Here is a 25915-nt window from a genome sequence, read left to right as displayed (position 1 = left end):
GCCGTCCCCTCTGCCTCCGGTGAACAGCTCCGGCGAGCGCCAGATCCAGATCCGAGGTTGACTTTCCTCCCCCGAAATTCTCCAAGTCCTGAAAATTTTGCAATCTGGTGCTATCTTTGATCTACTGTAACTCCTTGCATACAGCTCCGTTTTGTGCATGTAATATATAGAAATGTTCATCACGAGATGCTCTTCATTTTGTTTTATTGTGCCATGCTCGTTTGAGTTCATCTTGATGCCCAAATCTCTGGTGCAAGAGTGCTATATGATGTTTACTGCTGTTACTTATCAGAACTTGGTGATTTGTTATTTTTGTTGCATTTGATGTGTGCATCTTATGGGCATGAGCTCTACAGGTGTTTTGATCTATGCCATGCCATATTTACAGAGGTGTATGCCATGTATTTTTTTGATCTATGTGGTGACTAGCACAAGCATGCAAACCAGGCTTCGTGATGTTTCTGTTTTCAGGGACAGGTTTTTGCTGTCTGTTACTGCTGTTATTTTGTTGCCATGTATCCATGTGTCTACAGAGAGATCCATGCTCCTTTTGGTTATGTTAAGTAAGGATGTTTTGTAGATATAGTTGTGCTCTATCCATCCATGCCCCTGTTTTCAATTATGAAATGCCATAGCCTGTCTTAATCTTGCTCTACTTTTGCCATAAAATATTCCTGGCAGATTGTTAACATGATATTCAATTTTGCCAAGGTTGTTGTAGTTGATCCATACATGATATGAACTTTCTCTTGCCATGGATAGCTTCATAAACATGATATCTTCCTGTAGGTATGCTTGTTTTGTCATGCGTTACTTTGTAATGAGTGAATCAAGCTCACCAAGATGCCCTCATAATTTCTGTTAATGCCATGCTCTTTTCTGCCGTTTGAAACCTGTTAACGAAACTTGCTATGTTTACATGGGTGCCATCATATCTTCTGGTCCTTTTTGGCTCATGGTCAGTAAGGGACTTTTGTTCTATGCATTTACTAGATTCATTCCATGCCTTTCTTTGCTATGACAAGTTCCTGTAGCATGTTGATTGCTTGCTCTGAACATTGCTACCTGCTGCTGTTTATGCCATGTCCAGTTTTTTGCACTTTTGCCATGCTTGTTTGAACCTGTTATGGTGTGATCTAGCCGGAGCTCAGTGTTCATCTTTTGTCAACCATCTCTTGTAGATTACTGCCATATGCTTTGTTGCTATGTTGGAGTGCTGCAACATAGTTTCTTGATGTATTCTAAGTGCTATCATGCTATTAATCGCAAAATTGTGTCATTCTTGTTTTGCTTGCCATTTGCAAACCGTGCATCTGTTTCCGGTGATCTTTATATCGATTTCGACCGAAATCATCTCATCTTTCCAGCGGCATACTTGGTTTGCCAAGTTGATGCCTTGTTCATCCTTTTTCTTTCAGAGCACGCATATGCATTGCATATCACATCTCGCATATCATGCCATGTATTGCATCATGTTGTTGGTGAATTTCCCGTGATTGATTGTGGTTCCATTGCCTGTGTTCTTGCTGTGGGTAGAGCCGGGAGACAAGTTCATGAATGAGGAACCTGTTGAGTACGCTTACGAGGATCAAGCTTTCGACAACTCTGAGAACCTTGCAGGCAAGATGACCATACCCTCAAAATCACTTCTATCTTTGCTTTGCTAGTTGTTCGCTCTATTGCCATGCTGCGCTACCTACCACTTGCTATATCATGACTCCCATATTGCCATGTCAAGCCTCTTACCATCCTTTCCTAGCAAACCGTTGTTTGGCTAAGTTACCGCTTTTGCTCAGCCCTTCTTATAGCGTTGCTAGTTGCAGGTGAAGTTGAAGTTGGTTCCATGTTGGAACATGGATATTTTGGAATATCGCAATATCTCTTATTTAATTAATGCATCTATATATTTGGTAAAGGGGGGAAGGTCGGCCTTATGGCTGGTGTTTTGTTCCACTCTTGCCGCCCTAGTTTCCGTCATACCGGTGTTATGTTCCTTGAGTTTGTGTTCCTTACGCGGTTGGGTGATTTATGGGACCCCCTTGACAGTTCGCCTTGAATAAAACTCCTCCAGCAAGGCCCAACTTTGGTTTTACCATTTGCCACCTAAGCCTTTTTCCCTCGGGTTTTCGCGAGCCCGAGGGTCATCTTTATTTAAACCCCCGGGCCAGTGCTCCTCTGAGTATTGGTCCAACCTGTCAGTCGCCGGTGGCCACCAGGGGCAACTCTGGGCTCGCCTATCGGAAGCTTGGACAATCCGGTGTGCCCTGAGAACGAGATATGTGCAGCTCCTATCGGGATTTGTCGGCACATTCAGGCGGCTTGGCTGCTCTTGTTTTACCATTGTCGAAATGTCTTGTAAACCGGGATTCCGAGACTGATCGGGTCTTCCTGGGAGAATGTTTATCCTTCGTTGACTGTGAGAGCTTATAATGGGCTAAGTTGGGATACCCCTGCAGGGTATTATCTTTCGAAAGCCGTGCCTGCGGTTATGAGGCAGATGGGAATTTGTTAATGTCCGGTTGTAGAGAACCTGACACTTGACTTAAATTAAAAATACATCAACCGTGTGTGTAGCCGTGATGGTCTCTTTTCGGCGGAGTCTGGGAAGAGAACACGGCTTTTGGGTTATGTTTGACGTAAGTAGGAGTTCAGAATCACTTCTTGATCATTACTAGTTGACGACCGTTCCGTTGCTCCTCTTCTTGCTCTTATTCGCGTATGTTAGCCACCATATATGCTTAGTGCTTGCTACAGCTCCACCTCATTACACCATCCTTTCCCTTAAGCTTAAATAGTCTTGATCTCGCGGGTGTGAGATTGCTGAGTCCTCGTGACTCACAGATTCTACCAAAACAGTTGCAGGTGCTGACGATACCAGTGCAGATGACGCAACCGAGCTCAAGTGGGAGTTCGACAAGGAACGTGGTCGTTACTACGTTTCGTTTCCTGATGATCAGTAGTGGAGCCCAGTTGGGACGATAGGGGATCTAGCATTTGGGGTTGTCTTCTTTTATTTTGGTTCCGTAGTCGGACCTATGTGTGTACTATGAATGATGTATGAATTAATTTATGTATTGTGTGAAGTGGCGATTGTAAGCCAACTCTCGTTATCCCATTCTTGTTCATTACATGGGATTGTGTGAAGATAACCCTTCTTGCGACAATACCACAATCCGGTTATGCCTCTAAGTCGTGCCTCGACACGTGGGAGATATAGCCGCATCGTGGGCGTTACAAGTTGGTACCAGAGCCATCCCTGACTTAGGAGCCCCCTGCTTGATCGAATCGCTGGCGTTGTTGAGTCTAGAACAAAAATGTTTTGAGTCTTAGGATTATATATATCGGAGAGTAGGATTCTTTTTACTCCTCAGTCCCTTCGTCGCTCTGGTGAGGTCTCCTGACGTAGATGTTTTGACTTTCCTCTCCTCAAATTTCACTAATTTTTTTTAGGATCACGCGGGTATCTTGGAATTGTTCCGATGGTTTTGTGACGAGAACATTGTTCTTGGTGCCTCCTGACATTTAGGGGTTGTGGCAGTGTCCCGGGGAGTTGAGCTCCGAGGTGTTGTCGTCACAATTTTATCGTTGCAGTTCTGCAATACCTGAGTTTCGCCGACATCGAAAATTTCTTTTATGCAGTTGTTGGTGAGATCACCTCGACACCACCCAGTACTGGGGCGGGAGTTCAGGAGTATTGCCATAACTCGTATAACGGATGCTTTTCGAAGGTTGAGGTACACGATTTCCGAAGGTTTCTTGGTTATGTGTTGACGGATGGATACAGCTCGATCTAGGGATTGCTAGTTTCGGTGATATATATTGTGTCCCCTGTATCCCCAACACCTGATTGCATAACCAGAAAGTTATGGGAGTTTATAAGTGGGAATTCAAGTAGCTCCTAGGATATCTTTCCGACAGATGCATGATATGAGATTGGGGTTTGACGTCTAGTGGTCCACCTTTCCACGATTGGTTTATAGTGGTCTCGTAGTGTCTTAAAGAGTCCTTGGCTATGTCGACTCGGGGACGCTTCGTATGTCATGTGCACTGCCTTGTACATGATGGTGTTGTACGACCGAGCCCGTGTGGGCCCCACCACGAAAACATCGGACGAAATCTCTATCATATGTTTGTTCCGGCTTATTCTGCAAGCCAATCCTTTGTTTTGTTTTGAGTTGTGGTATTCGAGTTGCTTCGAAGTCAAATGTTGATTCCCTACCTTTTCTAAGTGGTGTTCTCATATTTCTATGTGGATGCTAATCCTTCTTGATCATCAAGGTTGTCATCCCAATTCTTTCCAACCGGCGTGCTTCTCTTCAAGTGCATCCAGTCATCCCAACATTCGCAAGATCAATTCTAAGTTTTCTCAACAGTATCCATTCCATCTCCCAAGTTGCCTCTGTTTTCCCATCCTCCCACCCTTTTTCTTCAGGGACTCAGATTTCTTAATCAAGTATCCATCTTATAGATGGGAAGTCTCTCCATTCTTTTCCGTCGATGTTCTTATCCGGTGATTTCCCATGAAGATACTAACGGAGCTTCAAGTTTATCATTTTTTGTTCACTTATCTTCCTCGGTGGTTTCAATGCAAGCTTTCGGTGTCGTATCCTTTCATTGTTTCAAATGTTTTCTCATGCCGGTGCACTTCTTAATCTTCCACCTCTTGCTATTCATGTTTATCTGGAGTGCTGAAGGTATCCCAGAGGATTCATGTTTCTATTCTTAATCCTTTCTAGCTATTTCGAGGTCTTACCTTATTCAAGCCATTTAATTGAACCGACGCAATCTCTCTTTTAAATCGTTCAACGGTATATCTTTTGAGTGGGCCCTAACCCACAGGTCTTTTCCCAGTATCTTACCTGACTCTTCTAATTTTCCCGAAGCTATTCTCAAATTCATTTAAAAGTTTGACGTAAGAATGAGTTATCATCAGTCATATGTCTTTTTCCAAGATCTTCCAAATTCTTTTCATTGTTGGTTCAACCTTTCTTACTTTCATCACGGAGTATCTCAACAACTCATGGTGGTGTTTCTCGTCATCATTCTCAACATTTGAAGACCGAAGAAGAGTTCCTCGTCAATCTAATCCGTTCTCTCAAAGATGTGTGGTTCTAACTTGTTGTTGTCCTCTCATAATTGTTTTGAGTGTGAGAATTCTTTTCACCCATCCGGAGCAATTCAGGAGTCTTTTCAGTTTGATTCTCTCGAACTCATCATCTCAGAATTATTCATTCTCAGCTTTCAGCTCTCGTTCTCGAATTCTTCCAGTGCATCATTCAAGTATTATCTAGTCAGCTCGGGATCTCTGTGTTCACTTGTATCTAAATTCTCTCAAGTATCTTCGTTCATTTTCTAATTCTTCCCAATGTTTCTTTATCTTTTCTTCGTTCATTTTCAATTCTTACGGTGGTTCCTTCAAGATTTCTATTCCTTCGTTATCATATCAATTCATTCGTTGTTTCCAAATCCTACCGGTGGTTCCATCAAGACCTTCCCAAGTTTGCGCCATATCTATCTTAATCCTTTCTACAAGAATAAGTAGCATGACAAAACCATTGCTTGTCATCAATTAATTGGTGAAGGATGAGCATAATGTAATTCTTATTCTTGTTTCATCGAGTAAATTCAATTCCTTATTCCGGAGGTTCATCAAAATTCTTGATTTCATTTTTTCATCTTTCTTTCCGGAGTTCCAAGTTTTCTCGGTTATATCATTTCAAAGCTTCATCTTATCACTGCAAGGCTTCACCTGGTGTTTTCAACTTCTCTTTCTTTCTATCATCCTTTTATTATCGTAGTTCTTCATGGAGGCTCTACATGATGGTTCATCAAGGATTTTATTCCTTCTTGAAGTGTTCATCGAGATTCCTTTTAGAGGAGCTCAAGTATTCTTCATCTTGCATTCCGAAGTGCAATTTGTTCTACCTTATCATTTGAGGTGGTGTTATGTCATTCTTGACAATTTGAGTTCGCTTTTCATGATTCCCATGTTTCCTAGAATGAGATATTTTAAATCCACCAATCTCTTCGTTGGATTTATCTTGTGTCATGTTTCACCTAAAGCCTTCCCTAAGGAATGTTGCTATTATGGTGCTTATCAATTATCCAAGTCTTCTCCTATCCTCTTGGTGAAAGAAGTTTTTCATCGCCTTGGTGCTCTCACTCAAATCAATGGCTTCCTTTAGTGGTCGTTTTTCACCTCATAATGTTGAGATGTTTCCATAAGTCCACTCCAAGCTTATTCTTTTCATTGTTGATTTTTCAACAACTCCATTCTTCTCCGTTCTTTTCATTGCATTCTTTCATTTCTACCGGAGGCATTGTGATATCGCTCTCTTCGACCCATCTTCTCGTTTTGTCAAGATCATCTTCTTTCCCTGCTTATCCATTTAACCGGAGTGTGGTATCATCTCTTCAATTTCTTTTCATCTTATCAAGTTTCCTTCTCTTTTTCAATCGGAGTGCTGTCAAAATTATGTCATTCTTGTTCCTTGGCTATCTCGTTATATCGGTGTGGTTTCATATTCTTTTGGTTCGTTAAGCCCTTGTTTCATGTCTTTCAACCCACAAGGTTCTCATAATGTTCCTTGTTCTCCTTTTCTAACGGAGTGTTTGTAATATCATTCATCTCCATTGTATTCTTTTCTAAAAATTGTTTAACCTCTCAAGGTTCTTTGGTTTCACTCGTTTGTCAAAGAAGCAACTTTGTTTTACCTTTTCCTCTTCCGTTTCTCTCCGGTGCCATCCTAGATCTCGGGACGAGATCCTCTCGTAGTGGTGGAGTGTTGTAACACCCCGGATGTAACTTTCCATATTTGTAACTCCAAGTCTTGCCATTTTCGGCTATGTGTTATGATATTCCCTTCGTGGTTGGGTTTTGCCTTTCGTTTTGCTTTTGTTCATGTCATCATGTGCATCTCATTTGCATATGTGTTCGTCTCATGCGTCCGAGCATTTTCCCCGTTGTCCGTTTTGCAATCCGACACTCCCACATGCACCGGCGCACCCCTCTTGTCTCTTTTCGTGAGCGGGTGTTAAACGTTCTCGGAATGGACCGAGTCTTGCCAAGTGGCCTTGGTACACCACCAGTAGACCACCTGTCAAGTTTCGTTCCATTTGGAGGTCGTTTGACGCTCCAATGGTTAACCGGGTAACCGCAAAGTCCTTTTGAGTGTGCAGCCAATAACCCATCTAAGTCCCCTCCATACTCTCGGTCGTTCGATCACGATCGTGTGGGCGAAAACCGCACTCCATTTGGAGTCTCCTAGCTCCCTCTACCTATAAATAAGTGATCCCCGGATTTTTCGCGCAGACGAAACCCTAACCCTTTCCCCTCTTCGCCGCCGGACGCGTCCCCGTCCCGCGCTGGACGAAACTGCTGCCGCGCCCGCACCAGTCGCCTGCCGCCACATGGCAAGGCGCCGCCGTCCGCCGCCGAAGCCCGCCAGGCTCGGTGTCGGCCCCCGCGGCCCGGTCGCCCGGCGCCGCCGCCCGTCTCCTCCCGCCACAGCCCCGCCGCCCGTCCTCCGCCGCCCCACCGCACGTCGTCGCCGGAGCTCCAACCTCCGCCGCCCGTCCTCCGCCGCCCCACCGCGCGTCGTCGCCGGAGCTCCAACCTCCGCCGCCGCACCTCGACATCGGCGCCGCTCCCGCGGCCCCGTGCTCCTCCGCATTGGCGCCCGAGCCCCCCCCCCCCCCGCAACTCCGACGCCTCCCCCGACCTCCCTCGAGCTCCTCCCGCCGCCGTCCCCTCTGCCTCCGGCGAACAGCTCCGGCGAGCGCCAGATCCAGATCCGAGGTTGACTTTCCTCCCCCGAAATTCTCCAAGTCCTGAAAATTTTGCAATCTGGTGCTATCTTTGATCTACTGTAACTCCTTGCATACTGCTCCGTTTCGTGCATGTAATATATAGAAATGTTCATCATGAGATGCTCTTCATTTTTTTTATTGTGCCATGCTCGTTTGAGTTCATCTTGATGCCTAAATCTCTGGTGCAAGAGTGCTATATGATGTTTACTGCTGTTACTTATCAGAACTTGGTGATTTGTTATTTTTGTTGCATTTGATGTGTGCATCTTATGGGCATGAGCTCTACAGGTGTTTTGATCTATGCCATGCCATCTTTACAGAGGTGTATGCCATGTATTTTTTTGATCTATGTGGTGACTAGCACAAGCATGCAAACTAGCCTTCGTGATGTTTCTATTTTCAGGGACTTAGGTTTTTGCTGTCTGTTACTGCTGTTATTTTGTTGCCATGTATCCATGTGTCTACAGAGAGATTCATGCTCCTTTTCGTTATGTTCAGTAAGGATGTTTTGTAGATATAGTTGTGCTCTATCCATCCATGCCCCTGTTTTCAATTATGAAATGCCATAGCATGTCTTAATCTTGCTCTACTTTTGCCATAAAATATTCCTGGCAGATTGTTAACATGATATTCAATTTTGCCAAGGTTGTTGTAGTTGATCCATACATGATATGAACTTTCTCTTGCCATGGATAGCTTCATAAACATGACATATTCCTGTAGGTATGCTTGGTTTGTCATGCATTGCTTTGTAATGAGTGAATCAAGCTCACCAAGATGCCCTCATAATTTCTGTTAATGCCATGCTCTGTTTTCTGCCAAGTCTGAAACCTGTTAACGAAACTTGCTATGTTTACATGGGTGCCATCATATCTTCTGGTCCTTTTTGGCTCATGGTCAGTAAGGGACTTTTGTTCTATACATTTACTATATTCATGCCATGCCTTTCTTTGCTATGATAAGTTCCTGTAGCATGTTGATTGCTTGCTTTGAACATTGCTACCTGCTACTGTTTATGCCATGTCCAGTTTTTTCACCAAGTCTGTGAAGCTGATATCTTTTGCACTTTTAGCATGCTTGTTTGAACCTGTTATGGTGTCATCTAGCCGGAGCTCAGTGTTCATCTTTTGTCAACCATCTCCTGTAGATTACTGCCATATGCTTTGTTGCTATATTGGAGTGTTGTAACATAGTTTCTTGATGTATTCTAAGTGCTATCATGCTGTTAATCGCAGAATTGTGTCATTCTTGTTTTGCTTGCCATTTACAAACCGTGCATCCGTTTCCGGTGATCTTTATATCGATTTCGACCGAAATCATCTTGTCTTTCCAGCGGCATACTTGGTTTGCCAAGTTGATGCCCTGTTAATCCTTTTTCTTTCGGAGCACGCATAAGCATTGCATATCACATCTCGCATATCATGCCATGTATTGCATCATGTTGCTGGTGCATTTCCCGTGATTGAATGTGGTTCCATTGCTTGTGTTCTTGCTGTGGGTAGAGCCGGGAGACGAGTTCGTGAACGAGGAACCTGTTGAGTACGCTTACAAGGATCAAGCTTTCGACAACTCTGAGAACCTTGCAGGTAAGATGACCATACCCTCGAAATCACTTCTATCTTTGCTTTGCTAGTTGTTCGCTTTATTGCCATGCTGCGCTACCTACCACTTGCTATATCATGCCTCCCATATTGCCATGTCAAGCCTCTAACCATCCTTTCCTAGCAAACCGTTGTTTGGCTAAGTTACCGCTTTTGCTCAGCCCTTCTTATAGCGTTGCTAGTTGCAGGTGAAGTTGAAGTTGGTTCCATGTTGGAACATGGATATTTTGGAATATCACAATATCTCTTATTTAATTAATGCATCTATATATTTGGCAAAGGGTGGAAGGCTCGGCCTTATGCCTGGTGTTTTGTTCCACTCTTGCCGCCCTAGTTTCCGTCATACCGGTACTATGTTCCTTGAGTTTGCGTTCCTTACGCGGTTGGGTGATTTATGGGCCCCCTTGACAGTTCGCCTTGAATAAAACTCCTCCAGCAAGGCCCAACTTCCGTTTTACCATTTGCCACCTAAGCCTTTTTCCCTCGGGTTTTCGCGAGCCCGGGGGTCATCTTTATTTAAACCCCCGGGCCAGTGCTCCTCTGAGTATTGGTCCAACCTGTCAGTCGCCGGTGGCCACCAGGGGCAACTCTGGGCTCGCCTATCGGAAGCTTGGTCAATCCGGTGTGCCCTGAGAATGAGATATGTGCAGCTCCTATCGGGCGGCTTGGCTGGTCTTGTTTGACCATTGTCGAAATGTCTTGTAAAGCGGGATTCCGAGACTGATCGGGTCTTCCTGGGAGAAGGTTTATCCTTCGTTGACCGTGAGAGCTTATAATGGGCTAAGTTGGGACACCCCTGCAGGGTATTATCTTTCGAAAGCCGTGCCCGTGGTTATGAGGCAGATGGGAATTTGTTAATGTCCGGTTGTAGATAACTTGACACTTGACTTAAATTAAAAATACATCAACCGTGTGTGTAGCCGTGATGGTCTCTTTTCGGCGGAGTCCGGGAAGAGAACACGGCTTTTGGGTTATGTTTGACGTAAGTAGGAGTTCAGGATCACTTCTTGATCATTACTAGTTGGCGACCGTTCCGTTGCTCCTCTTCTCGCTCTTATTCGCGTATGTTAGCCACCATATATGCTTAGTGCTTGCTGCAGCTCCACCTCATTACACCATCCTTTCCCTTAAGCTTAAATAGTCTTGATCTCGCGGGTGTGAGATTGCTAAGTCCTCGTGACTCACAGATTCTACCAAAACAGTTGCAGGTGCCGACGGTACCAGTGCAGATGACGCAACCGAGCTCAAGTGGGAGTTCGACGAGGAACGTGGTCGTTACTATGTTTCATTTCCTGATGATCAGTAGTGGAGCCCAGTTGGGACGGTCGGGGATCTAGCATTTGGGGTTGTCTTCTTTTATTTTGTTTCGGTAGTCGGACCTATGTGTGTACTCTGAATGATGTATGAATTAATTTATGTATTGTATGAAGTGGCAATTGTAAGCCAACTCTCGTTATCCCATTCTTGTTCATTACATGGGATTGTGTGAAGATAACCCTTCTTGCGACAATACCACAATGCGGTTATGCCTCTAAGTTTTGCCTCGACACGTGGGAGATATAGCCGCATCGTGGGCGTTACAATGGGAATTTGTTAATGTCCGGTTGTAGAGAACTTGACACTTGACTTAATTAAAATGTATCAACCGCGTGCGTAACCGTGATGGTCTCTTTTCGGCGGAGTCCGGGAAGTGAACACGGTTTTGGGTTATGTATGAACGTAAGTAGTTTCAGGATCACTTCTTGATCACTTCTAGCTTCTCGACCATTGCGTTGCTTCTCTTCTCGCTCTTATTTGCGTATGTTAGCCACCATATATGCTTAGTGCTTGTTGCAGCTCCACCCCATTACCCCATCCTACCCATAAGCTTAAATAGTCACGATCTCGCGGGTTTTGAGATTGTTGAGTCCTCGTGACTCACAGATACTACCAAAACAGTTGTAGGTGCCGGCGATACCAGTGCAGGTGATGCTACCGAACTCAAGTGGGAGTTTGACGAGGACCTTGGTCGTTACTATGTTTCGTTTCCTGATGATCAGTAGTGGAGCCCGGTTGGGACGATCGGGGATCTAGCATTTGGGGTTATCTTCCTTTTCATTTGGATTTGACCGTAGCCGGTCTATGAGTATATTTGGATGATGTATGATTTACTTATGTATTGTGTGAAGTGGCGATTGTAAGCCAACTCTTTATCCCATTCTTGTTCATTACATGGGATTGTGTGAAGATGACCCTTCTTGCGACAAAACCACCATGCGGTTATGCCTCTAAGTCGTGCCTCGACACGTGGGAGATATAGCCGCATCATGGGTGTTACATCTTGCCTCTCCTCCTTCTCCTCACATCGAGACCTCCTCGATCTTTGCTCACTTCATCCACACAAAACTCAACAGAAAGTTCGGTAAGATCCGTTAGTATAATAGAGCAAATCACTACTCTAAGTACTGTTGCAAACCAATTCATATTTTGTTTTTGCATTGTAGCTATTGTAATATAACTTTTCCATGGCTTATACCACCGATAGAATCGATAGTTTCATCAAAACAAGCAACATAATGCATCAAAAACAGAATCTGTCTTAAACAGGACAGCTTGTAGTAATCTGAACATTCACCATACTTCTGGTACTCCAAACATTCTGAAAAATAGGAAAAATAAAAAATTTGTATAGAAAGACAGTGCAAATAGTTTTAGAACCATTTGATGTTCCACTAAAATACATAAAATTGCGCACTACAGCCAAAGTTTCTGTTTTGCACCGCACAAACCAACAAGCAATGTAAACATCCTAAAGGCAAATCTTGGCACATTATTTTTATAATACAATGGAATTGTACAAGGGGATAATTATTTTTGTTGAAAAGTTTCTACAATTCAAGATTCACAAAGTTTCCATGGGCATGAACAAAGTTCAAGGGTAGCTCCCACTTCCACGGTGCTCGTCTATCTCACTTTCACTTTTCTTTTTGTGAAGTTTTAAGTTCCCCTTTATATTTTTTTTTTGAACTATATAAAAGCACTCAACAGAAATAAATGACTCTCTAAAACTTCCGGGTTGTCTCCCGGGCAGCGCTTTCTTTAAAGCCATTAAGCTAGGCATACAGTGCTCAAGTAATGAATCCACCCGGATCCCAAGATATATCAAAGCCAATTTTAATTAACAATGATTTGGCATTTAGTAGTGAGCCAAAGCAACATATGTCATGCAATAACGAAGTCTAACTCTCTTCCTATGCATCGGCATGTCATACAAGAACAATTCATGCACATCAAGTAAAGGCCAATACATAGCATAAGCAGTTTCTTGCAATTTTATCGTGTTGGAAACATAGAGAGGTGGAGATGTAGTTCCTCTCTCATAATAATTGCAAGTAGGAGCAGCAAGCACATGCATATTATATTCATCAAAAACAGCAAGTGAAATAGTAAAAGGCAACCCATCAATATAATCCTTAGAAAGAGCAAACTTCTCCGATATAGTGTAGTCGGGAGAATTCAAAAAGATAATAGGACTATCATGTGTGGGTGCAATAGCAACAATTTCATTCTTAACATAAGGAACGATAGCAAGTTCATCTCGATAAGCATAATTCATATTGGCATCTTGGCCACAATCATAACAAGCATCAAGTTCATCAAAAAGGGATATTTCAAATGAATCAACGGGGTCATAGCAATTAACATAGCATTCATCCTTCGGGAAGCATGATGGGAAATTAAATAATGTATGAGTTGAAGAGTTACTCTCATTAGAAGGTGGGCACCGGTAGCTAATCCGATCTTCCTCCATTTGTTCTTCGTTGTCCTCATCATCTTTTTCAACCAATGAGCTCGCAGTTTCATCAATTTCTTCTTCCATATACTCCTGCAAAATATTAGTATTTTCTTGGATGGCGGGGTTATTCTCAATAAATACATCAATATCGTAATTATATTTATAATTATCATAGAAATATTTAAGGATAGCAAGATTTTCAGGTCTATAAACTGAATCATCAAAATCTTCAAACTTTTCAAACAAAGATTTAGTTTCATATGCACCCTTAAAAGCAACAAATTCTTCTATTCGTTCCACATCATAATAATCATATATACCATTAGCATAAGAAGCCAAGGTTTCATTATCATTAAATTCACATGAAAAGGGAAGATGTGGAGCGTTCATCCTAGAGCAACAAGTATAATCATATCTCAAGCATAGCTCCCGAGCATACCAATGCAACATATGAATTTGATCCCATAACAGTTTCCCTTTATGAGTCAAGCGATAATCCCTAAAGTATTCACGTTGATCCAACGTTACTCCCATTATATAGTTGAATGGGGTTTTCTCAGGATTATCAAAGCAGTGCATAATATCTTTTACATAACGAGCATCGAGGGTTTTAGTAGGTTGCCTATCTCCATGAGTAGCAAATACAACTAATTTTTTTGGTGTTTCGTGTTCCATATCCATAACTAAATATAGAGAACAACTTAGAACAGGAAATAAAAACTACTTAGTTATAAAGAAAACAAGCACACACGAGAATATTCACCCCATGCTATTGCTCCCCGGCAACGGCACCAGAAAAAGGTCTTGATAACCCACAAGTATAGGGGGTCAATTGTAGCCTCTTTCGATAAGTAAGAGTTTCGAACCCAACGATGAGCTAAAGGTAGAACAAATATTCCCTCAAGTTCTATCGACCACCGATACAACTCTACGCACGCTTGACGATCTCTTTACCTAGAACAAGTATGAAACTAGAAGTACATTGTAGGTGTGATAGGAAAGGTTTGCAAGATAATAAAGAGCACGCTAGTAAAATCTAGGGGCTGTTTAGATAAAGACACAACTAAATTAGTTTTAGTAGAGAGCTTTTGTCAACAAGAAAATTATTTGTCCCTAGGCAATCGATAACAAGTTCCGGTAATCATTCCTGTAATTTTATATGAGGGAGAGGCATGAGCTAACATACTTTCGCTACTTGGATCATATGCACTTATGATTGGAACTCTAGCAAGAATCCGCAACTACTAAAGATCATTAAGGTCGTGAAACCCAACCATAGCATTAAGTATCAAGTCCTCTTTACTCCCATACGACATAACCCACCTACTCGGGTTTAAATTTCTGAAACTCTCGCAACCCACCATAAGAGAATCATGAACATATTGCAACACCCTACATCGGGGGCCCCTCACGTTTGCGCAAGACGGAGGGCACCGTAGGACAACACCATAAATAAAATATACTATCATACCAACCAAGATCATGATTAACCCATAGGACAAAACGGATCTACTCAAACATCATAGGATAACCATAGATCATTGGGAAATAATATATGGAGTTGAGCACCATGTTTAAGTAGAGATTACATCAGGGAGAAGAGGTGTTACACCGCTGCATAGAGGGGGAGAAAGTTGGTGTTGACGGTAGCAAGATTGTTGATGTAGATCGTCGTCCCGATCGTTGCCCCGGCGGCACTCCGGCGCCACCGGAAGCGAGGGGGAGAGAGCCCCTCTCTTTCTTCTTCTTCCTTGGCCTCCCCCCTAGATGGGAGGAGAGTTCCGCCTCTGGTCCTTGGTCTCCATGGCGCCGGAGGGGCGGGAGCCCCTCCTAGATTGGATCTCCCTCTCTGTTCTCTTCTGTTCCGCGTTCCCCAGATCTGGCCGAAAATCGTTTCTTATATTCCCGGAGACCCGTAACTCCGATTGCGCTGAGATTTTAACACGATATTTTTTCGGATATAAGCTTCCTTGCACCCGAAGTAGAGGTCCAACCGATGTACGAGGTGAGCACAACCCACCATGGCATGCCTGGCTCCTCTGGCGCGCCCTGGTGAGTTGTGCCCACCACGGGCCTCCGTTTGCGGTGATTCCAACTCCCAAAAATCACATATGTTCCAAAATAATTCTCCGTGAAATTTTATTGCATTTGGACTTCGTTTGGTATGGATACTCTGCGATACAAAAAACATGCAGAAAATAGGAACTGGCACTTGGCACTGGATCAATAGGTTAGTCCAATAAATCATATAAAAAGTTACCGAAAGTATGTAAAACTTGTATAATATTGGCATGAAACAATAAAAAATTATATATATGATGGAGACGTATCAACGGCCCATTTTCACTTTCTCTAAATAGACGAATTTACTGGGCTGGCTGAACAAATAATGCAGTGTCCATGCGACCCATTTAATTTTTTCCTAAAAAATTACACCCCATTTGCACTTTCTTGAAATACACGATTTTGCTGGGCTGGTTCTAATTATAATGTTGGGTTGGGCATAGCAATGTTATCAAAAAATAAACATGGGCTGAGCATTTTGTTATAAATACATTTAAATAATAACTAAGTTATTATTACATTGGGCCTTAAATCTTACCAAGCTTTTGTACACAATCACCAGGATTTTATTTTTTTTGAGAACTGATGACAGTGAGGCTCCCTCATTGCCTTTTTTATATTAATATGTTAAGAGAGAGGGGGGGAGTTAGCAAGTCCAAAGAGTTACAAATTACTTTAGAGAGGGGGTAAAGATACTAGACTATTACAAGGTAATCTACGAGGATCTTTTACAGAGAATCTACCAGGGATAGAATGAAGGGGCTATGCTCCTGCTTTGCTCTATGCACTAGCATGGCAAAGTCCCGTTTGAATCTTCCCCTCCATGACCCAAACGAGGGCTGAATCCCACGGAAATGTTTGTCATTTCTTTCCTTCCAGATCCCCCAGGCTGCCACCACAAAGACTTCGAGGAACATTGGTCGAGTCCATCTAGCCTTGGCCCCATGCAATTTCCTCAGCCTGCACGGATCATTTGGTCATTGTATCCCAAGGGCGTCCCAGCATCTCCGGCTGAAGGAACAGGTAAAAAAGAGGTGTGTAATGTCCTCCTCCGGAGGGTTACAGCAGAGCAGACACTTGTAATCATCATTTTGGATTCTGTAATGTCGTCTCTTGAGCATGTTTCTAGTGTGCAATCTGTCAGACATTAGAAACCATGAGAAAACTTTCCACTGCATGGTGCATTTGGATTTCCAAATCCACCTGAAGGCGTCGTCAACCTGAACCTGGCTGAAGCAATAAGCATAGTATTGAGTGGAACGAAAAGCTCCACCCCCCCAGACACAAGTCCAAATGTCATTGTCCTCGGTAATAGCTACATCCAAGGTATCCGCCTGCAAACCAGCTACCTCTTGCCGTGCCTCATGCGATAATGGAAGGTGAAACACCTTGCTCAAACGTTGAGCAGAAAGCAACTAGCGCACCGAGATGTCAGGATCTGTAGCAAACAAAAAAGCTCTTGGGAACCGATCCTGAAAGACCTCATTTTTCCAATTATCCTTCCAGAAAAGGACCATGTCACCCGCAGCCACATCCACCTTGGTGATCCCTCGGTAAATATCCGAGAGCTGCATGACATCCTTCCACCAAAACGAACCACAGGGCTCTGTTGCATGAGGGACCTTGTCTATATAGTAAGAATTCCAGATCAAGTTCACCCAAGGCACATCAAGCTTGTTATAGAACTTGTGGAGCTGTTTAAGCAGGAGCCCTGATTTTGGATTTTGAGATCAATGACTCCCGAGACCTCCTTTGTTCTTTGGTCTACACACCATCCCCCATGCAGCCAGGGAGCTACTTTTGTTTCCATCATCCGATTTCCTCACCCAGAAAGAAGATCTGCACAGCTTATCAAGGTGTTCAATGATTTGGGGTTTATCTTGATCGAACACATGGCATATATGGCCAGAGAGGTCACAACAGAATTTAATAAAGTTAGCTTGGAGCCATAATCCAACAGGGACGCAGCAGCTGGAACCCTTCTCTGCACTGACATCACCAATGGCATCAAATCATTCATAGACGGACGTGTGGTGCCCATGGGTAAACCAAGGTACGTGAACGGCATCTGACTAATTGAGCAACCGAAGACTGCCGCCAACGTCGTGGCATTTATCTGATCCAGGTTGATAGGTACCAAAGTGGACTTGTGAAAGTTGATCTTGAGCCCAATAGATGTTGCGTAATCCATCAGAATATTCCTCAACACTTGAGCCTGCATGGGGCATGCAGGGAACACGACAATCGTATCATCGGCGTACTGGATTACGGGGTAGTCATTATTTGGCGTTGGTATAGGTAGTTGGATCAACCCTGAGTTGCATGCGTCATTGATCGCCGACTGCAGCAGATCCGCTGCGAGAACGAAAATCAGTGGTGACAGAGGATCACCCTGACAAACGCCGCAGAGACATTGGAACTGCTTCCCCGGGGTGCCATTGACCAACACTGAACAGCAACCAGAGGAAAATATGCAATTGATCCAGCTCAACCACTTATTATCAAACCCCATACTGCGCATGATCTCAATCATTGGTTCATGCTGAATCGTGTTGAACACCTTCGCAAAATCAAACTTCAGGATACAACACTTACTCCCAGACGCCTGACACTGATGAATGAACTCAAAGGCCCAAGCCAAGCAGTCTTGGATGGACCTCCCTTTGAGGAAACCATACTGATTACGATGAATAACTTTAAGAACAATTTTTTGTAGACGGTTAGCTAGCAGCTTAGTTATGAGCTTGAGACAACAGTTGAGCAGGGTGATTGGTCTGTAGTCATTAGCAGATTCGGGCGACTGGATCTTCGGGATGAGCGTTATATAACCTGAGTTGAGACTTTGAAGATCTAGCGTACCATCATAGAAATCCTTACAAAGACTGTAAAAGTCTTCTTTGATGATATGCCAGCAAGTTTTGAGGAAGCAACCATTGAACCCATCAGGTCCGGGAGCTCTATCCACAGGCATCTCCTGCACCACCTTGTCTATCTCCTCATGCGTGAAGGGTTTAGTCAGCTCATCCAAGCCTTCCACTTTCTTAATAATTCTTGCCAGATCAAACTTCATTTCATAAGGTGTCTTTCTGCCCAGTCTTTCCTTGTACGTTTCAAAGAGCTCCTTCGCTTTACCTGCATGGTCAGAAACAACAGTACCATCCTGAAGTTTGAGTGAGGCGATGGAATATTTGCGATATCTCTCCGACACCGCCGAGTGGAAGAATTTAGTATTATCACCCCCACATTTGAACCAACGAACGGTGTACCTCTTCTTCTAGTATTCTTGTTTATAGCCGAGTAGGGTGACCAAATGATCCTTAAGAATCCCCCTGAAGTTTGCTTCAGGTATTGTCAACACCCGCTTATCTTCAATATTATCCAGTTCGAGAAGTGCCCGGTTTGAATTGTCAATACACATTCAAACGAGAGATGTTTTTACTCCATTTTTTGAGAGCATACCTCAAGTTTTTCAGCTTCTTGCATAACAATGCAGCTGAGTTGGGCGCATAACAGTACTTATCCCATGATGCCTACACCAGCTCCAAGAAACCTGGATGTGAAACCCAGAAATTTTCAAACCTAAACACCTTACTTTTGGGGACAGAGGACTCTATGGAGACCACACAGGGAGTATGATCAGAGACTGGCTTGGGGAGTGGCCCTACAGTGGTGTTAGGATAGTTCGACGTCCAGACCGAACATGACTGAACATTATGTGTATAAAGCTGTTTCCAAATTTGGCAAGCTGCTAGCATGGCCCAGACCGGATGAAAACAAAGCTCGGGTGCTTGTCAAGTGCCACATTAAAGATGTCGCTGAGGTTCCTCATAGTCTGGTTGTCACTAGGGTTGGGATGCTGCCTGGCCTGGCTAGATCTTGGTCAGTTCCTTTTTACGTGCTGAATGGCGGAAGCACTATCCCAGGCCTGCGTGGTAATGAGGATGCTGCACCTTTGTTGAATGCCTCACCACATCCATATCAACTGCCATACTACACTCTCATGCAGCAAGCAAGGATTGATGAGATGGAGGTGCAACGGATTGCTAATGAAGCGCTTTGGAATGGCGACGAGCAGGTGCAGGATCATGTTCAGGATAATGGTTGGAGAGCATGGCCCATCGTCCCTCCCCCATATACTGGTTTCAGCTTCAGAACTTACTTTGAGTACGATGGCCCCTCTCTCATGGATGGAGTGGTACAAGAGCATAACATCACTGACAACCTCTCTGATGCCTGGTCGGAATATTCTCATGTGGAGGAGCTAGCTGATAACTTCATCAATGGTGTCCCTGAAGCCCAGTTTGCTTTTGTCAGAGCTGGGGGCTCTGAATCTGCGATCCATGTCACTGGGGATGAAGAGCTGCTGCGGTGGATGGGTGGTATGCTCAAAAGGATCTACACCCGCTCGATTCTGCCACCTGGGATGCCATGCTCAGCCTGCTTCCCTCTCAACCCCTTTTATTTCATTCAGTGTGAGTTGAACTTGATGTGTTTGGCTTTGCTTGCTCAGTTGTTGCCAGAACCTGATGTGTTTGGGAGCTTCTTCAGTTATGTCTTCTGTCCTGGCCCGGTGATTGATATGTCTGCTTTGGATGGTCGTTCTGTGTCAGTTAGTGTTGATCTTCAGGTTGTTGATCAACCTCGCAAGGAGGTGCTTGTTAACCCTGCACCAGGTCCGGATCTGATTGGCCACCTGCTGCAAAATGAATCTGCCCATGTGGACACTGTCCTCCTCTGTAGAAGTGCTCATACAAACAAATACGATGGGTTCAGGGTGCCACCTGTGTCTGACAAGAGAGCTGCGACATCCAAGGTCAAGCCAAGGAAGGATCCTTTTGTCCCTTGCTCCTCTTCTGCTGGTGGGCCTGAAAAGGTAGTTATTCCACCTCCCACCACCATCTTAACTATCCAATCCATTGGCACTAATATGTGTGTTTTGCATCCGAGTCAGTTCACTAGGCAGAAGCTGCTCTCTTCTCAAGCTGGGCAGAAGAGTGACTCCGTCGATCCTGATGCAGTTTAAGGCGTGGAAGGTGATGTGCTGGAACGTCTGAGGGATCAACTCCGAGCAAAAACAATTGGCTCTGCGTAATGCCATTAGTAGTAGTGGATGTTCAGTAATTTGTCTGCAAGAAACCAAGCGTGCTACCTTTGATGTTGCTTTTGTTAAACTTTTCTGTCCTCGAAAGTTTGATAAATTTGAAGTGGTGTCCTCTCAGGGGGCCTCTGGTGGTTTAATTGTGCTATGGGATAGTTCGATGTTTAATGGCACTGTGATATGTTCAGAATCTTTTGCTTTGGGTATTCAGTTTACTTCTCTGCAAACTGCCAACAAGTGGAATCTTATTACTGTTTATGGGCCATGCACTAGGCCTGCCAGAGCTGCGTTCACTTCTTGGCTGTTTGATTTGGACATACCTGATGATGAGGATTGGCTTCTCTATGGTGACTTTAATTACATTAGAGCGCCTGATAATCGAAACAAACCCGGAGGGTATGCTAATGACATGCTAACGTTTAATGATTTTATACAATCTCAAGCGTTGGTCGAGTTACCAATTAAGGGAAAGCAGTTCACGTGCAGCAATATGCAAACGGATCCTCTACTTCAACAGATCTACTGGTTCTTCACCAGGATTTTATTGTTGCCTTAATGTAAAAAAATCCAGAATTTTATTGTTAAAAAAGTATTTTTATAAGTTAATAAGATGTGGGACATTGTTTTCTTATATATGTAAGTATCTGCTAAATATATGATGACAATAACAATAACATGTAATAACATATAAAATAATATAAATATATATAATTAGTTAGAAGGGAAACATAAGTTGGACCTGGCGTTCCTATTCTTATATAGAAAAATAGAACAGACCTCTGCGTTTTCTTCAAAAAAAATACATAAGTTGGGTTGCGGAAGTTTCAGGCAAACTAAAACCTAGGATGCGAGGTCCATAGGCCGGTCGATACATGACGGCCCTCAAGAAAATACAAACCGGCATGTCGTGGGCTGCGCATGTTAAAAAAAGCCTAGACAGGGCAGCCCACAACCCAGCTGATACTTGCTGGCCCACTGATAATAAATGATACCTGCCAGCTCCCCGCCTTCATTGTAAATTTATCTCCTTTAGTAACTACGTTGAAGCACCTCAAAAAAATGTAACTATGTTGACAAACCTGTGGGCCTCGACGTTAGTATAGCATTAGGAGGAAGTATTTTTTCAATGAGGCACTTGCTTGCGTACGGCCATAGGCTTGGTGGGTCACGACTGTCCACCTCTCCATGTTCAGTCCTCTCCAGATTCCTCTCGTTTGTAGAGCATGTTCACAATGGCAGCCAGCGGCGCCTCGGTGATCACACAAAGGCGGAGGATGAGAACGAACCACCGGAGCCAGCAAAGGCATACTAGATGCAGTGCCTTATTTCTACCGAAACTACTGGACTAGCCTAGTGGCCAAGTGACACTACCCGACCGCTGTTCCGCCCGGGTTTGACTCCACCTGATGCAGTGAAAATATCTCCAATTTTTTGCATCTCACATTATTGACATGTGGGTCCCCATTGTTAGCTATGCACACCATGTCCAACACTTGCCAAAACTCCGTGCCTTGTTTTCTTTGTTTTTCGGACACTCGACATTGTGTGGGCATTTTGAAAATAGCATATCTTTTTGACTGTGCATCATATGAAGATGTGCTATGCATGAATGTTGATCAGCATGATGTTAACTTGCTGGTAGTTCCATTTTTGACCATGAATAAAACTTCCAACATGATGTTATCCCTGTTTGAAAAGGGCGTGTTAATATAAATGCACTGCCTCTGAAACTTGCAGTTTCTTATCTGAAACTGAAACTTGCAGTTTCTTATCTGAAGCTGAAACTTGCAGTTTCTTATCCGAAACTGAAAATTGCAGTTTCTTCTCTGAGAATCACATTGTCTGCACTTTTATATGAAACTACATTTTTTAAGTGCTAAAAATAGATCTCTAGAATTCATAAAATACTTCATATGCTCAATACTGCAAATTTGAAATTCAAAAGACAATCATATCTGAAAGTACTCTCAAAATACACAACACAAAACACAATTCACAACCTGCAAATACTGACAACCCTAAGCTCTTCCTGACAATTCATAACCTGCCCGACTATTGGGTTGGGGGGGCAGTCCCCTCCTATTCCTCGGTAGCAGACAGTCGCCCCGTGAGACCATGTGAACGGCGAGGGAGAGGATGGCGGGGAAGCCTCGCCAGGCCAACTGCGTTTCTCCTCTTGCAGTTGGGTTCGGTCGACGAAGACTCCACCGGCTCACTCCGGCACGACACCCTGTAGATGCTCGATCCTTCAATCTCTGGTGGATTCTCCATCTGGGAGCAATATTCCCACAACCGCTCCCTCACGATCGGATTCGGTGAATCTGTTCGCTCCATGGCCCAGAGGAGCAACTCTATGTACTCCCACGCGACTCCCTTTGGGAGTATAGCTGCCTTTTCGCTCTGTTGCAAATAATTGGCCATGGATGTCGCCATCGCCGCTAGTTCGTCCTTGTTGTCAAACCAAGACTGTATCTCCAACACCCTAGCTAGCTTCACAGCGTCGTCGTCTGTGATCCTCACATATCGGTTGTACTCCTCCATCGATCTACTTCTCCACAACACCTTCACTCGCCGGCAGTGGTTTTTGAATGGAAGAGGAGAGGAGCGGCGTTGGTTTTGGATTAGAACGGGAGAGGAGCAGCGCTAGTTTTGGATTGGAAAAGGAGAGGAGGGGCGGTGGTTTTGAAATCGAAGAGGAGAGGAGCGGTGCTTGATTTAGATTGGAACGGGAGAGAAGCGGCGGTGGTTTAAGAGGAGAGGAGCGGCGCTGGTCTTGGAAGTATTTTTTTGTTTTGCGTATTTTGGGTCAAAGTTTGACCACGTACTGTATTTGATAAGCAAAATATGAATGCATGTCACCAAAAATTGTATCGTTTGGTTCGTAACTGAATGTACTTTCAAATTATATTATTTTTGCAACATATAGCATATATTTTATTTGTGAAAATCATGGTCATGTCAGGACCTCGATCCTAAGTCACATCGACCTAGCATGTAACACATCATATCGCTTTGCGGCCTCATGCACGGTATCCCCACGGGTGCCACCTTACCTGGCCCGGGACCGTTTGCGCCTTTTGGCTCACGTATATGATAGTGTTGCTAGAATCCATATGACAGAGAACCTGGGCCGACATGTCTAGTTGTAAACCCAAGGTGGCACTAACTTACAGGGACAGGCATACATGACCCAGCAACGAACGTGTCGGTCATCAACGTATGAACCCAAGTCGTAGCAAGCTACAAGGACTTAAAGGAGAAACGCGTGACATTTCCCTGAAGGGACAGACACAGGAATGAAGGACACATGCCGGCCAGCCTAAGTGTTCCGGAGCAGTAGCAAGCTACCATGGCTCAGTGGAAGCACTAGGAGACATTTCCCCATAAGAGAGGCTACCAAGAATAAACAACTAGGTTGTCACATCCCTAGTTCTGGTATGACCTAGACTAGCTAGTCATGTGTGCATCATGTTTAAATTCCATTTAAATTTGAAGTGGGGATTTGGGAAACCCTCAGATTCATTTCTAGAAATGACCCAGATAAAAATTGCTCCAAAAGGGTCCAAGAAAATGTTCATGTTGCTCTCTGAAAATATTGGACAAAGATAAAAATCAAACCAATATTTTTAGGAGCTCATAAATATTTATTTTGGGCATTTGGAATTAATGCTGTAATTATTTGCTTTGGATATATATTGTTATATATATATAATATTGTCCAAAAATTATGCCATTTGTTGAGGAGCTTTGGAATAATACCACTAGCCCCTACAAAAATTGGCATAAGAAAATAAAATGGTTTATTATTTTTATTAAACCAAAAAAATGTCAGAAAAATAGAAAAGAAACAGAAATGGAAAAAAACCTACCTGTGCTTACTTGCGGCCCAGCTGGACCAGCCCGCCAGCGCCGTCGTCCTCCTGGCGCCAGTCGGCCAGGCGTGTGGCCGGCGCGCGCGCACGGCCGTGCCGCCACGCCACCTGCCTGTACTCCCCCTCGTCGCCTAGATGCCCCGCGCGACGCCACGCGCCGCCCCGCACCTCTCTCGCTCTCTCCCATGCCCATTTCCTCTTCCCCTCGCTCTCTCTCGCGCACGGCCGAATGCCACCGTCGTCGCCGCTCGCTGCTGCCGCAGCCACCGCCTCCCCCTCGACCTCTCTCCGCGCCCGAGAGCTCCGCCACGACGTCTTCTACGTCCTCGACGAGCCAGGCAATTGGGGACGCACCGTATCGCCGCCTCCGCTATCATCTTCAACTCCGGCCGCCGTGGATCTCCACCTGTAACGCCCCAAAAATTTAACCATGTTTTGTTTATTAAAATTTTTGCTAAGAAATTAAATTTTCTTTTTTCTGGATTTATTTTTGATCTCAGAACCTCTCTTCTCTTCTAAGTTGTGGAGTTTTCACCCCAAGTGAAAACTTTCCAATTATTATTGGACTTGTTTACCCTCTCAAATAAAACAATTCTTTTATCAGTGGGATTATTTATTTATTTTCCCTGAGCTTTAGTTCTCTAAAATGGGTTTTCATAAGTTTTAGGGTCCCATTTGCACTGCAACCCTTTTGGTAAATTCATTTAAAAATCCCACCAAAATTTGGGGATGACATGTGATGTTCCTAGATCACTTTTGTGCAAAAATATCCTTTAGTCATTTGGAGATTTTGAGCTTTTCCCCAAGTTTCCAAATCTGGTCCAATTGCACTTTTGCACTACAACCTATTTAAATATTTCTTTAAAACTTCCACCAAAATTAGGGGATGTTAGTAGGAGTATGTTATTCATCTTTGTGCAAAAACCCACTAATATTCTTTGAAAATTTTGAGCAAAACATCCTCTTTTGTTCTCTGGTCCAGTTTGGCTTTTTCTACAGCAACTCTAATTTTTGTTGCTCTAATGCCCATGATTCTTTTTCCTGCTTATAGACCACTCTACCAAACCCTTAAGTCCAGGATAGTGGACCCATTGGAGAAATTTTGGTCCATGGTATGATAGCCTTTAGTTTCTGCCCAGAAATGGTTTTCCCAAAAACTTGCACTATCAAGTTTCTAGTCTTGCCCAACTAACGTAGCAACCCTCTTTATCATACAAAGAGACACTGGTCTGGAGCTTTTGGCCACCCCAAGAGATGCCTAGATGCCCCTGGCATTTCAGCGAGCAGGTTAGGAGCATGGCCAGATTTGGCATGCTTTTGGACTTGCATTATGAAGTTGCCCTAATGGCCTTACCAGCATGTCTATTGGCACCCATGTGATCATTAGCCTAGCCCTGCTTAGTTGTAGAGGCAACAGAGGGGCATAGGACGTGATGGCATTTGGTCGAACGCCTGGCGTGCGTGCTCTGGGTGCGCCCCGAGCGCACGTTTTGCACGCGCGCGCACCGAGCCGCCGCGTCTCACTGCCGCCCTCCCCGCGCTAGTGCTGACCCTTGGCCACTCGCCGCCAACACGCCCGACACCTCCCTAGCCACAGAGCCGCTCCTGGAGCTCCACAGCGCCACCACCGCAAGCCGCCACCGCCGCCCCGACAGCCTCTGCCATGGACGGCACCGCCCGAGCCACTCCAGCACGC

This window comes from Triticum aestivum, chromosome 4D (genome assembly GCF_018294505.1).
Source record: "Triticum aestivum cultivar Chinese Spring chromosome 4D, IWGSC CS RefSeq v2.1, whole genome shotgun sequence".
Lineage (NCBI taxonomy): Eukaryota > Viridiplantae > Streptophyta > Magnoliopsida > Poales > Poaceae > Triticum > Triticum aestivum.
The sequence above is the reverse complement of the archived record's forward strand: the minus strand, read 5'-3'. Positions refer to the sequence as shown.